Here is a 15,788-nt window from a genome sequence, read left to right as displayed (position 1 = left end):
AGAGTCACAATCAATAATCGCACGTATCCTGCGAGTTTCGTGATCTTGCAACACTACTCCAGGGACGTCATACTTGGCATGGACTTCTTAAACCATCACGGCGCCGTCATCGACTTAAGAACCAAATCGATAACCCTATCGTCGGACAAAACGACACCGCCGGATACGAGTCCATGTCAACATGCACTGAACGTGCTCGAGGATCAAGTTACCATCCCGCCTCGCTCCAGCGTCATAATTTCCGTCAGCACCGAAAAAGCTGAAGACATCGAAGGTGTCATCGAGAGCGATCAGCGTTTCCTGCTAGACCGTGACATTTGCGTCGCAAGGGGCATTGCTAGGTTGCATGAAGGAAAAGGAAGCGTGATGCTAACGAACTTCAGCCAGGAATACAGACACCTGAGCAGGGGCGCGGCGATTCCATACATCGAAGAAATCTTGGCCGTCAGCGATGCGTTTGCCTTTTCAGATTCTAACGAAGCTACGACGACGATCCATGAGCCACCCTTCGACGTAAACCCAAGTCTTCCCGCTCGCCAACAGCAACAGCTTCGACGCCTTCTGCAGGAATACAGGGACTGTTCCTCCTCGTCATCGCGGGTCCGACAAACGCCCTTTGCTAAGCACCGCATCATAACAGAAGAAAATGCTCGACCACTCCGTCAGAGTCCCTACCGGGTTTCGACGCGGGAACGGGAGGCCGTTAAGAAACAAGTCGATGAAATGCTACGCGACGACATCATCCAGCCGTCCGTGGGCTGGATGATGTCGCTGGATGATGTCACTAACACCAGGGGAGACGCCCGTGGGCGTCTCCCGTGGTGTTAGTGAAGAAGAAGGATGGGACCCTACGTTTCTGCGTCGATTATCGTCGCCTGAACAAAATCACAAAGAAGGACGTATACCGTCTCCCACGGATAGACGATACCCTGGATCGACTCCACAACGCGAATTACTTTTCGTCGATGGACCTCAAGACCGGCTACTGGCAAATTGAAGTCGACGAGAGAGACCGAGAAAAGACTGCCTTTATAACACCGGACGGCCTGTTCGAGTTCAAGGTCATGCCCTTCGGTCTTTGCTCGGCACCTGCGACTTTCCAACGAGTCATGGATACTGTATTAGCTGGCTTGAAGCGGCAGACTTGCCTTGTTTACTTGATGACGTCGTTGTGTATTCCTCGAACTTCGACGAACACCTCCAGCGACTTCAATCCGTACTTCAAGCAATCAAGAACTCCGGGCTCACCCTGAAGCCAGAAAAGTGCCGCTTCGCGTACGAGGAGCTCTTGTTTTTGGGTCACGTGATCAGCAAGACTGGAGTGCTCCCAGACCCGCAGAAAACAGCTGCCATCGCCGCTTTCCCGCCACCCACCGACAAGAAGGCCGTGCGCCGATTTCTCGGCTTGTGCGCCTATTACAGACGCTTTGTCAAAGACTTTTCACGGATCGCCGAGCCACTAACGCAGCTCACGAAGACCGACGTCGAATTCAGGTGGCAAACAGCGCAAGTCGAAGCATTCCATGAACTGAAACAACGCCTTCAGACACCTCCGATACTTGCGCATTTCGACGAGCACGCCGATACGGAGATTCACACCGATGCAAGCAGCATAGGACTCGGCGCCGTCCTTGTGCAGCGGGCGGGCGGACTGGAAAGGGTTATCTGTTATGCTAGCCGGTCGCTGTCTAAAGCAGAGGTCAATTATTCCACAACAGAAAAGGAGTGCCTCGCCATCATCTGGGCTACGTCAAAGTTTCGCCCCTACCTCTACGGCAGGCCCTTCAAAGTTGTGAGCGACCATCACGACTTGTGTTGGCTAGCTAACTTGAAGGACCCTTCAGGTCGCCTTGCACGGTGGAGCCTAAGACTTCAAGAATTTGACATTACTGTCGTGTACAAGTCCGGAAGGAAACACTCCGACGCCGACTGCCTGTCTCGTGCCCCCGTCGACCCACCAACGCCCGACGACCAGGATGATGACAGCTTCTTGGGAGCCATAAGTACCGAAGACTTCGCCGAACGACAGCGAGCCGACCCGGAACTGAAGGGTCTAGTAGAATACCTGGAGGGCAGGACCATCGTTGTCCCAAAAGTATTCAGGCGAGGATTGGCATCATTTTCCTTGAAAAACAACGTCCTCGTAAAGAAGAACTTCTCTCCGGCCCGAGCCAGCTACCTTATCGTTGTACCTTCGCGACTGCGACCAGAAATTTTGCATGCCCTGCAAGACGACCCAACGGCTGGACACCTCGGACTTTCCCGAACGCCCGCGCCTTGCCGCCGACGTCACTCGCTACGTAAGGACGTGCCGAGACTGTCAGCGACGGAAGACACCGCCCACAAGACCAGCAGGCTTCCTTCAGCCGATCGAGCCTCCTCGGCGACCATTCCAGCAGGTCGGGATGGACCTCCTGGGGCCGTTCCCAACGTCGACTTGCGGAAATAAATGGATCGTCGTGGCTACCGACTACCTCACCCGCTACGCCGAAACAAAAGCCCTGCCCAAAGGCAGTGCCGCTGAGGTAGCCAAGTTCTTCGTTGAGAGCATCGTCCTTCGACACGGCGCCCCAGAGGTTCTCATCACCGACAGAGGTACAGCGTTCACGGCTGACCTAACTCAGGCGATCTTGGAATGCAGCCACACAAGCCACCGCCACCCCACTGCGTACCACCCACAGACCAACGGCCTCACCGAGCGTCTAAATAAGACCATCGCCGACATGCTGGCGATGTACGTCGACGTCGAACACAAGACGTGGGACGCCATCCTTCCGTACGTGACCTTCGCGCACAACACGGCCGTACAGGAAACGAAGCAGATGACGCCATACAAGTTGGTCTACGGACGGAGCCCGGCAACGACGCTTGACGCCATGCTACCAAACGTGACCGACGAGGAAAACATCGACGTGACCACCTACCCACAGCGCGCCGAAGAAGCACGACAGCTCGCCCGCCTACGGATCAAAAACCAACAGACGACTGACAGCCGCCGCTACAACCTTCGACGACGCCACATGGAATACCAACCTGGTGACCGTGTATGGGTATGGACGCCAATACGCCGACGAGGACTTAGTGAGAAGCTTCTTCGACGATACTTCGGACCGTACAGGGTACTTCGACGCCTCGGCGCACTCGACTACGAGGTTGCCCCTGACGGCATTACGAACTCTCAGCGGCGCCGTGCGCGACCTGAAGTCGTCCATGTCGTGCGCCTTAAGCCGTTTTTTGCGAGTTAGCGAGCCTGGGGACTCTATGTTTTCCTTCGTTATTGTAATTTATTTGTGTATGCACTCGTTTTGTTTTGTTTTTTTCTCTTCTATGTTCTTTCACAAGCATCGAGACGATGCTTTTTCAGAGGGGGGCAATGCCACGCCCACTTCTTGTCTTGTTTTGATGTATTCGCGTTTGACCGGCAGGGACGGCTTTCAACGCTCGACGCTGTCCGCGAAGTAATGTTCTAGAAGCGTCGCGATTGTAGTAGATTGGTTTGTTAAGATTACACCCCGCACGCGAATGTTCCAGCTTTGTCTAGAGATAACGCCGCCACCAGCGATATTGCTGGAAAGTTCGATAGCGCCTGTATAAAAGCCGACGCGCTTGATCGCGTGTCAGTTGATCGACGGTCGACGTTCTGTCCGCCGCTATCAGTGTATTGCTGTAGTTTGACTATCAGTTTCTCGGCCACAAGTTCGGCCAAATAAACAGTTTCACCTCGGACTTGCTGACTGCTGTCTTCATCGACGTCACGACTACGTGACAGCATATATATATATATATATATATATATATATATATATATATATATATATATATATATATATATATATATATATATATATTGAGAGAGAGAGATGAAGATAGATAGATAGATAGATAGATAGATAGATAGATAGATAGATAGATAGATAGATAGATAGATAGATAGATAGATAGATAGATAGATAGATAGATAGATAGATAGATAGATAGATAGGAATTTTGACGATATGTCACCGCATTCAGTGAGAAAAGTGATCTACAAGGCAAAGAGTTTGATGGCTGAAGCGGGAAAAAACATGGCTGATCCCTCTGTCGTAGGAATCGGTATAACACAAAAGAGAAACACGTCTTCAGAGACATAGTTGAGCGTTTGTTGTGCATTGTTTCGGCACAAGGGCGAAGGAATGAATGCTAGAGAAACAAATTGTAATGTCACGCGAAGAACGGCAGGCAGCTCGAAACTCGCAACGCGCTGCTCGAGCAGAGCGCGAACTAACAACTATCATAGACTGACAGTGAAAGCACGCTCCTAAACACAAATGAGGATGCACCAAACGAACGGACAAGTATACAAGGATGAGTGCGAACTAACTGTCACAGTTAGTGTGACAGTTAGTGTGTGTGCACACTAACTTGTTTGTGTGTGAGCAGCGCGCTTCTTTCGCAAAAGCGGCCGCTGCATTGAACGAAGTGACCTTCGTACTATCTGTAACTTCAAAGCAAACTTGCGGTAAGAGCACAAGACGTACAAACCATCCCCAACACGAGATAAGCGCGCGCGCACGAACCACCTCGGCCTGTGGAGGCGCGCGCGCATCGCAACGCGCGGGGGGCGACTGCCTTTAAAGCGCGCCCTTCGAGCCCTCCGTGCCATCTCGCTAGTGATAACGAAAACACGCTGAAGTGCCACCGAAGTACCGCCAACGGTAAATAGTGTATAGAAATAGCTCGCCGTTACTATGCTGAAGAGCATGCCGTCTGTGGCTGGGTCGGTTCGCGCTGCGGAGCGGAAAGTTTTTTTCTTTGCCTGCTTTTAGTGTATATTTTACAACGTCATATCCATGACGGAAATTCGTCAGTGGAGCCATGGTGGACCCCGACATAAAAAACATTCGTGTTAAAATTAAAACGTATTTTTTTTTTTACATTGACGGTTTGTGGCCGGTAAGCTGTGCCATGGTTCTTCGGAATTTTCTTCAAATGTCTCACGTCAAATAAGAAAAGGTGGGTGTTTCGAAGAACGGAAAACTATAGAATAGGGCGTTTCTGGAGAACATACCAGAACGCTGAGATCCACTAAAGCTTTTCGAATGAGAAACGCTCCACTGGCTACGAGCAATACCATCAGTGGCTCTATCCACGTCCGAGGCATGATGAACGAGTTCCGCGCAAGAAGCGGAAGTGAGTTGGACCGCTGGAGAGTCATCATTCCGCTAGCTGCCGCAGAACGATGTCTTAACTTTTCGGCTATCAGAATGTAGCGTGAAGTGCGAAGTGAAGAAATGAAGTTGTTATTGAAATTTTCTCATTATGAGCTCTTCTAACAGCAACGTACAAGTGCCCATCTTATGCCATATTACAAATGTACAGCTTTAGTCTTTTATAAGAGTGTTTCAGCGACAGCCAAGTCGACGAAGTTTATCCTATTAAACTTGCTGTAGGAAAGCGATCTTGTAATATTATTGTATAATGTTAACCATGTTCGATATTGTGTAACCAAATATCTTTTTTCATCTGCCTTCCTTGCTATTATCTTTGGAGATATGCAGCTATTTATAAATAAATGTGTAAATAAATAAATAAATAAAACATTTATCAAGTGAAACTTCTTTAAACGAAGATATGAACAAAAACATGGCTGATCCCTCTGTCATAGGAATCGGTATAACACGAAAGTGTTATACCGATTCCTATGATACAGACGTATTTGAGCGTTTGTTGTGCATTATTTCGCCCCAAACGCAAGGGAATGAATGCTACAGTATCAAATTGTAATGTTACGCAAAGAACAGCAAGCCGCTCGAACGCTGCTCAAGCAGAAAGGACGCGCGGAACCAACATACACACGATGAGCGCGAACTGTCACAGTTGTAACTTATTTCTGTGTGAGCAGTGCGCTCCTGTCGCAAAAGCGGCCACTCCAGTGAGCGAGGGGACCTTCGTTCTCTCATCGGAAACTTGGAGGCAGAGCGCAAGACGTACAAACCACCAAGATCACGACATAAGCGGCCGCACGAGCGACTACGCCCTGTCGTGGCGCGCCCTAATCCGCGTGGGGGACGACTTTTAAAGCACGCTCTTCGAGCCCTTCGTGCCATCTCGCTAGTGATAACGAAAACACGCTATACCGCCGATCTCTGACCACAGCCAACGGCAAATGGTGTCCATAAATAGCTCGCCATTAGCATAGCAGAGAACATGCCGTCTGTGGCGGAGTCGTTTCGCGCTGCGCGCTGGCGATCGAGAGGTCGTAAGTTCGACACCCAGTGACGGAACTTTTTCCTTTTTTTTCTTTGCCATATGTTAGCCTTTATATTTTACAACGTCATATCCGTGACGGAAATGCGTCAGTGGAGCCGTGGTGGACCCCGGCATAAAACACTTTCCTGTTAAAAAAGAACCTCGATAGGTACCAGTTCAACCGAAAGTAAGGAAGCATTTTCCTTTTCTAAAACAAGGGTATTTCTGCGGCCGCCCTTATTAGACCTCTGTTTTGGGGTGTGCATTAGCACTACGCAATTTTGTTACAGCACATAGAGAGAGAGAGAGAGAGAGAGAGAAGGAATGTAGGAAACGCAGGGAGGTTAACTAGACAATGCGTCCAGTTTGCTACCCTACACATGGGGAGGAGGAATAGGGGAGTAAAAGAGAGAGAGAGAAGGAGAGACATGTCACATCACACACACAATGCCGAGTTTCACAGGCGGTCGCTCAATAGGGTTCTTTTCAAGTACCGCAGTAGGGCTCGTGTGGCTTTCTGGGCTGATATGCTGCGCGACCAGGCTCCTAAGATCTTTGCTTCATTAAAGGGACGGTCATTCAGTCTATCCAAGGCACACTGGAGAGTCCGGCGATCTTCATCAAATTGGGCACAGTGGCACAAGAGATGTTCAGTAGTCTCTATACAATTGCAGCTTTTGCACATGGATGAATCGGCCATGCCAATGCGACGGCTGAATGAGTTAGTAAACGCTATACCGATCCACAACCGGCACAGCATTGTAGCGTCACGTCGAAAAATCTCGGATGGCAGTTGTAGCTGGAGTAATGATTCAAAGTTCTTAGGGCGAGGATTGGAGTTAAGCGGAGAATTCCAGTGCGCAAGCGTGGTATTATGCGCGATGCGACGAAGTTCTCTAGCTGCATCTACTCTTGACAAGGGTATGAACAGTGTGGGCGCTCCATCGTGGGCACATCGGGCAGCGTCGTCAGCGAGGTGGTTACCACTGATGCCACAGTGACCCGGCAGCCATTGTAAAACAATGTCGTGTCCTTGATTAGCGGCGCGATGACAAATTGCATTGATATCAGACACCAACTGGTAGTAGTTTCCACGTCGTAGACTGCACGCATTGAAGGGCTGCCTTGGAGCCGCAGACTATGGCCCATCTACTAGGGGATTCTTGCATAACAAACTCCATAGCGGCTCGAAGAGCGGCGAGCTCGGAGCCCGTAGATGTCGTGACGTGTGATGTCTTGAACTTGACGGTGATTGATCGAGATGGTATCACAAAGGCACCTGTCGAACTTCCCGAGACCGAACCGTCTGTGTAAATATGTATTCGGTTAGCATACGACAAATGCAAAAGGTCCAGTGAGATCTGCTTGAGGGCTGCAGATGACAGGCTTGCCTTTTTAGATATCCCCGGCACTTCAAGGTGCACAGTGGGCCGTTTCATGCACCACTCCGGAGATAGTGCTATTGTTGCGGGCGAGAATCTCCACGAGATGGAATGCTCGTTAGCCGCAACAACCTTGGAAAACGCTGCCTCTGGTTTTTCTAGTGGCAAGCTAGCGAGGTGGTGGTCAGGCACTCTGGATATGTAACGGATACGTGCCCGGAGTGTGTCGACAGTTATATAAGTTGTGATCTGGTGGTCTTTAGCAATAGCAATCGTTGCTACTGTGTTAGCACACCGAGGTAGCCCCAAGCATGTGCGGAGTACTTGGCCTTGAATGCTTTGCAGGACCCGGGTGTTAGTTTTTCGGGCGTTGGAAAGCACGGGCGTGCTATACCGCAAATATCCCAAGAAGAGCGCTCTGTACAGCTGAAGCATAGATGACACTGATGTGCCCCACGTTTTCCCAGCGAGAAATCTCATTACGTGTGTGATAGAGGTGAGCCTCTTCTTCAAGTGCGAGATGTGAGCACTCCACGAAAGATCTCTGTCGATAATGACGCCCAAGAATCGGTGACGTCTCGTATACGAAAGCCTCACGTTGTCGATGGAAACGGGATACCAGATCATGGGCTTGCGGGTAAAAGGGACTAAGGCGCACTTCTCGGTGGAAATTCTGAGGCCTCGAGCATGGAGGTACATCGACGTTATTCTCGCTGCTTTTTGGAGCCGTGCGCGTACCTGGGGTCGTGTCACTGCTGAAGCCCAGATACATATATAATCAGCATATACAGAGAGGTTGACTGATCGAGGTAGAATTTGGACAAGGACAATGATCGTGAGGTTAAACAACGTAGGACTGAGAACCCCGCCTTGTGGAACGCCACGAGTGGTGTAATGGTCAACGGTGCGGCCTTCCGCAGTATGCACGAAGAAGGATCTCCTCAGTAGGTAGCTCCGAATCCATCGAAACATTTCTCCACCGATTCCAACGTTCTCCAAGGCATCGAGGATGGCATCGTGCGTTACTTTGTCGTATGCACCTTTCACATCGAGGAACATTGCAACCGAGATGCGCTTGAGGTATTTCTGTTGTTGCACAGAGGTTACAGGGTCGATGACATTATCAATAGAAGAGCGGCCTCTTCGAAAACCAGCCATAGCCTCTGGATATATATTGTAGCGCTCTAGGTACCACTCGAGACGTGTCAGAACCATTCTTTCCATTACTTTCCCTACGCAGCTGGACAGCGCAATGGGTCGATATGATGCCAGATGAAGCGGCGACATTCCAGGTTTAAGGAGCGGTACCAAACGGCTGGACTTCCACCTTTCGGGAACGACGCCATCGTTCCATGACTGGTTGTAGCATTTCAGCAGTTGGTCTCGGCCGCGCCTTCCAAGATGGCATAAAGCAGCGTATGTAATGCCGTCCGGCCCAGGTGACGATGAACGCCTGCAGGTGGCTAGAGCCGCATCTAGTTCCTCGAGTGAGAAAAGCACATTCAGTTCAGAGACGCGAGCTACAGGAACATCACCGAGAACTTCGTCACTCATGGCGACCACATTGCCCGCAATCTTCACGCAGAAATCTTCGGCAACGTCAACCTGCAGACGGCCTTGATGGAGAGCCAATGTGATGAATGGATGTTGTTGCTGTGGAGTCGAGCCAAGGCCACGCACCGTCCTCCATATAAGCGACATAGGCTTGCGAGGATCGAGTGATTCACAAAATTTCTTCCACCGTTGGTCCTCCAGCTTGTCCATTCGACGTTGGATTTTCTTCTGTAGACGTCGAGCATCTCTGAGGTCATGAATCGAATTAGTGCGCCTGTATCTCCTCTCAGCCCGCCTACGAATCGTTCGTAATCGCTCAAGTTCCACATCGAAATCTGTACGTTTTGATACGTACGTAAAGGCGCACTTAACCGCTTCCATCACATTTATAATTACCTCCTCGAGGCCGCACGTGATATCATCGCATGCCTCTTCCACCTTTGTCTTGTACATTGTCCAATTACCTGTTCTGTAAGTTGATGAGGAGGAAGTTGTAAAACCTGTGACCTTCAAATACGTTGGAATATGGTCACTGCCGTGAGTCTCAATATCAGTGAACCATCGCACTTGTTGAGTGAATCGCCGTGACACCAATGCAAGATCCAAGCAACTGCTATATTTCCAACCACGTAAATACGTTGGACTGCCGTCATTCATAACGTTAAGTTCGTGGCGTGAGGCGAATTCAGCAAGTTTCCGGCCTCTGGAATCAATTTTGGTGCTACCCCAAAGCAAGTGATGAGCATTGAAATCACCAGTAACAATCCAGGGTCCAGGTGTCGCCATCAAGATGTCATGCAGTCTCTCACCGTCGAACCGACCCGATGGTGAGATGTAGGCGCCGATAAGCGTGAAGGCTACCTTCTTCTGCGCAACGCGGAGGCACACGTACTGATTTCCGTTAGGGGGTTGCACCAAATGTGGAATGTAGGTTAAGTCTGTACGGATATACACAATTACTTTGCTGCGCTCACCACAAGTCGATGAAGTGAAGGCTTCGTAGCCAGAGAGCTTTATCGCTTTTGACAAAATTGGTTCACATATTACTAATACAGGAAACCTGTTGCGGAAAACGTACTGGCGAAAACATGAGATCCGTGATTTAAGTCCTCTGGCATTCCACTGGAAAACTGTCGCACTACGTACTTCATCTCGGAATGAAGGCAGTGAACGAGCCATTGTGTCTATGCAAAGTTGGCAAGCACTGGACTCAGGGCATCCAATACTTGCACTGCGCATCGTGCTGTAGGCGTGTTCGCATTGCCTACAAGCGTGCGAATAGCATTGATGAGAGACTTGATCATCATCAAAATTTCACGGTCACGCTCTGTCACCTCATCTAGGCGAGATGCGGAGCGTGGTGCTACCGGTGCGCGTTCCAGTTTTTCTGCAGGAGTTATCCTTGGAAGTGATGGCCATGCTTCTTCCACAGCGTCCTTTGCAGGGACAGCATTCTCAGTGCGCGTGTTCCTTCTGGTCGGCGGTGGTGATGAGACCGATTCAACGAAAGGAGGCTTTACAGCAGGCTTGATACCTGCAGACTTTCTAGATGAGCGTCTGCGACGAGAACGATGTCGCCTGACGACAGCAACCGCTTCTCGGTGAGTCGAACCGTCCCTCACCATTTTCTTCAAAACCGAAATTTCCTGCTTTATTTTCGGACATTCTTTTGATGTGGCGTCGTGGGGCCCTTGGCAATTCGGACAACTATAGGAATTAGCCTTACAGTTGTCGGCAGAGTGTGGTGCACCACAACGAGAACATGTTGTAGAATTTCCACAGACGGCGCTCACATGACCAAATTTCTGACATTTTCGGCACTGAAGCGGCTTAGGAACAAAGGGCCGCACAGCATGTCGGAAATGACCCATCTTAACATGTGACGGCAGGCGATCACTCTTAAAGTCAATCTTCACGCATCTCGACTTTCCTAGACGGCACACCTGGAGTATTTGGGGCCCATCATTAGCAGGCTTAATGAGAATCGGCAGATCTTCGTTCGAGATGGTCACATCAATGTCATATATGACGCCTGTAGCTGCCTGTTTTCCTAGCGGAATGATAGTGCGAACATTCATGCCACCGAGGACGGCGACTTTTCTCAGTGAATCTAACGCTGACGCTTGAGCGACGTCCACTACTACAACATTTTTCCGGGGATTCACTCTGACATCCTCAATCCTGTTCGGCAACAGTAACTCGAGCTCTGAAGACACAGCTTGCCTGTTCAGTAGTCTCATGTTGATGGATGGTTGCGTAGGCAAGAAGAGGACGGTGTACTTCGGCAGGCTTTGCGGGGCCTTCACAGCAGATGCGTCCACGGATGCCCGGAGCATCCTCCGCTTTGCTTTCTGGCTCATGACGATCACGTATTCGTCGTCGGAGCTGTCGGCGCTCTCGGCAGTGTCAATAAGGGTAGCCTCACTGTCACTGGAAACGCAGTTCCGCTTCCTTGAGGCTGCCGACGCGGACGCCGGCAAATCAGGTGGGCGTGCAGGTGAGTCCACTTCCATCTCCACCGAAAAGGGAACTATGCTCCCCGTATAAATGCGAAAATAAGAGAAAACTCTGAAGATGAACGGCAAACACTCAGCTACAGCAACAGCATATAAACGTGCAAGTGAGTGTAGACGTTAGACACTTTGGCCGTATAATGGCCGACAACTATGTTTTGTGAAAAGTGCGTGTCTTTTATTCCCTTCTATTGCTCAGACTATTATCTTTTACTTACAATCGTTCAAGCGGTATTTCTTGTTCACTAATTCTTCAGTTATCGCATTTTTAGAGCTCTGAAGTCCTTCTTATGCTCCGATAATATTTAGCATCGAGTTTAGTCAACGTCCGTCGTATTCGCTTCGCTGTTTCGCTTCGCCCATACTTCGTCACAGATTCCTGACGGTAAGTGGAATTTCCATCATTTTGGCAACAGTGTAAATCAGAGTTGCCATTTCCACATATATTGAGATCATTTGGGCTTCTTTTATTGCGATAGCAATTATATGGACAGTCTCGGCTGGTTTTTGTCCGTCCCCGTCGCCGTCATTCACCGTATATGTGTAAGCATGTATATATATATGAAAGTCCCAAAGAAAATGCTTTGGAACAATGCTTCCGAAGCGCGGAATCGAACCAGGGACCTCTCGCTCCACAGCCCGTGGCGCTAGCCACTACGCCACGAAACGCCGATCCTCTAGGGAGCTAACGGCGAACTTTATATACACACTCTTTACCGCTCGCCGGACTCAGAGACGGCAGGCGCTTATAAGCGTTTTAGATGCGAAGTATCTTAAGGCGGAGCTCAATCCGGTGGTGGTGGTGGTGGTGGTGATGTGCGGCGTGACCACCCTTACTGCGCATGCGCATACCCTCTCCTCTTCCCCTCTCCCATACCCCTCTCCCCTCCCCCTTTCCACTCTTCCTCTGAAACGCAGGCTAGACGCTATACATGCCGAAATTCTCTCCTGCGCAACGCCGCGATGAGCTCGAGCGCATGCGCGTCCCCTCCCCTTCTCTCTCCCCTCCTACGCTGCCCCCCTCTCGCCCGCCTGTCGACCGCGTTCCCCGCTCGCCCTGTGAGAATTAACGGCCAGGCTAGATGGAAGATACGACGCGCGTAGCGTCCCTCTTCGCGTTCCACAATGCGAGGTCGGTAGCATGCCCAACAAACGCCAACGGAACGCGATCGTGCAAGTGCTCCGGCTTCGCATCGCCTCATGGTCCCCTTTAGCGGGAGATGGTGTAATTTTCTTCATTACCAGAGAGTTGGCGCGAGGAACGCAACGCAGGTCTTTCGCTCGCTGCAGCGGCCGCGTTTGCGAAAGGAGCGCGCTGTTCAAACAGAAACAAGTAACAACTGCGACATTTAGTTCGCGCTCGTCCTGTGTGTACCTGTTCGTTCGTTTCGTGCGTCCTCCTTTATGTTTTAGCAGTGCGCTTCAAGTATCGAGCTGTGACGCATGATAGTTCGCGCTCGTCCTGTGTGCGTTATTTTTGTGCGTTCTTTGGGCTCGAGCGACGCGCTGGCGATTTCGAGCTGCTTTCCGTTCTTCGCGTTCGATTTCAATTTGTTGCTATCGCATTCATTGCTTCGCCGTTGCGGCGAAACTGAGACTTTATTTTTAGGGGTGAAGCTCCTTATGCCATGGGTCTGTCCATCCTCCGTTTGTTCGTTCGTTTGTAGTAGCCACCTCTAGTTCGTGAGAAGCGCGCGCTCTAGTATGCAGTAGAAGATGAAGACGATGTTGACGAGCGAGACTCTCGCGCGTGTTCGCCTGTGTGGCGTTCTTTCTTCTTCACCACGTCTCGTGTTTTCAACGACGCCCGAAGACAATATTTCAGAAGTAACGCGCCATGAGGCTCCCTCTTGGCGCGCTTTTTTCTTTCGCAGGAAGACGAGGCCACAGAGAGCCACCCACGAGATAGCCGTTAACTTTGCAGTGGTCGAACGTCTTGGCAAAAGATTGCCATTCTCTTATGTTCTCTTTACTTGTTGTTGCCTTCTGTAGTTTGCCGCCTACTATGTAAGCCTAGCTGGTTTTATGTCAAGCTTGTAGACGATGTGGAACGGGACCCCATACTTGCTGCGGTGGGCGTTCTCTATCTTACCGAGACGTGGAAGGCCAAAAGACCGCATATCAAACGATACGTTCCAGTCGTGTGCATCGATGATGCAGAGCGTCCTACAGGTGGTGTGGCAGTATACGTCAAAAAAAAGAAAATGCACAAGATCTGAAACTACTACCAACGACACATAGCCACAACGGTGAATATGCTGCCATCGATTTTGATGGATGCATCATCATGACCATGTATCTTGCAGCCAATCTGTCGAATGGGAATATCAAGACATTCATTGACACGGCATCGTGTAATTATGACAAGTACAAGAATAGACAATTTGTGTTAGTTGGCGACCTGAATGTCAATATTACCGAAAAGAACAATGAGTGGTTAATACAACATATGGCAGCCAAATATGCTCTCACGTGCACGTCCTTTGATCATATGAAACCAACGACCATCCGAGGGACGCGTATAGACCTGGTATTTTCAAATTTCCCATTGCAACCCGTACAGGAACCGCTATCCCTTCATTTCATGGACCATAAAGCCGTGATAATGAAGGGACAACGCAAGTCAAGCATCATCTAATTAAGAAAAATAAAAGTTTGATGTTTGTAATATACACACAGTGTTTCTCACTCTTTATATGACGATTGATGGGGAGTTACACAGAAGATTCACGGTTTACCGATGATATCCTCCGGAGCTTCGCCCCACTCATCATCATTCACCATGTGGATATGTTGTGATTTTTTTTACCCAAGTCGCTTGTAGAATCTCCCAGTCGCTCGTCGTGTTTGCTGGGCTTATTCGAGCATTTACCTGGAAATACAGTACTCGTGACGTTCACTAATCATGCGAACTGAATGAAGGCTGCCCTGGAGGATATGTTAAGTATTCAATATGTCCCCGCAGGGACGTCTGAGCAAGCAGGCGTTTGGTGTGTAGCGATAACGCGGACCCGAGCTAACGGGGGGTTTCGACCCCTCCCACGTCTCTCCGTTTTTGGCTTTGCCGTGTCCGTGGAAAGAGGGATTCTGGGGGTTGTGCCGACGCCGGGCGCTTGGACCTTTAAGGCCGCGCGACAGAGGCAACACACCCCTTTGGCCCCGGCTCCACGCAGACGGCACTCCAGGGCTGACCCACCCAGGGGAAATTGTCAGTCCCCTTTTCCTGTCTCTTTCTTCGACATCTTTGTCTCTCTCTTGCATTTTTAGATCTTTCCTGTCTGCTTCTTCGTTCATGTTACTTCTAGTTTTCCTGGCGGTGAGCGTTAATCTTGTGTGGCATAACGAACCTAGGTTATTCCATATTGGGGTATAGTACCAACGTACAGCTGGCGCCTGTGGTGCTTGTCTTATATGTTCCACACTGTCTCCTTGTTGGATCCCACGGTGAGGGGCTAGCGTTGCTGCCGAAACAGGAGCACTTCTATGGATAATTATTTTCCTTCACTGTACGATCGCCTCCAGAAGAAAAGGGTGCACCGAAGGAGTATTTCTATTTCATGGTCGTCAGTCAGAGAACTTTCTACGTTATCATGTCATTCACGCTATAACACGGGAAAAGACAGCTCGAGCAATGTCGCCCTTCCTCGTTGCGAAATGCCTAAAAGAGGCCATAGGGCCTCGATATAAAGCTACAAAGCTGGCCAACGGAGACTGCTTTTTGAAACTGCGAGACAGAAAAGATTAGAAACTACAAAATGTTGTTTCTTTTGGTGACTTTCCGGTTACCGTGACTCCACACCGCACCATAAACACCTGTCGCGGCGTTGTATCCGATGACGACCTGATAGACCTGACTGAGAAATAGTTGCTATATGGGTGGAGTGATCAGCGTGTGATCAATGTGAAGCGAAGTAGGATGAGGGGCGATGGTAAAGAAATTGAAACAAATCACCTAATTCCTACCTTCAATGCACATGTCCTGTCCGAGACCATCGAGGTAGGGTATGTGAAGGTTCGAGTGCGACTCTACGTCTGCCCAACCCTCTTCGATGATTTATATATCAGAGGTTCGGCCATAGCTCACAGAACTGCTGAGGTCGAACGACTTACG

This window comes from Rhipicephalus sanguineus, chromosome 9, assembly GCF_013339695.2.
Source record: "Rhipicephalus sanguineus isolate Rsan-2018 chromosome 9, BIME_Rsan_1.4, whole genome shotgun sequence".
Classification (NCBI taxonomy): Eukaryota; Metazoa; Arthropoda; class Arachnida; order Ixodida; family Ixodidae; genus Rhipicephalus; species Rhipicephalus sanguineus.
The sequence above is the reverse complement of the archived record's forward strand: the minus strand, read 5'-3'. Positions refer to the sequence as shown.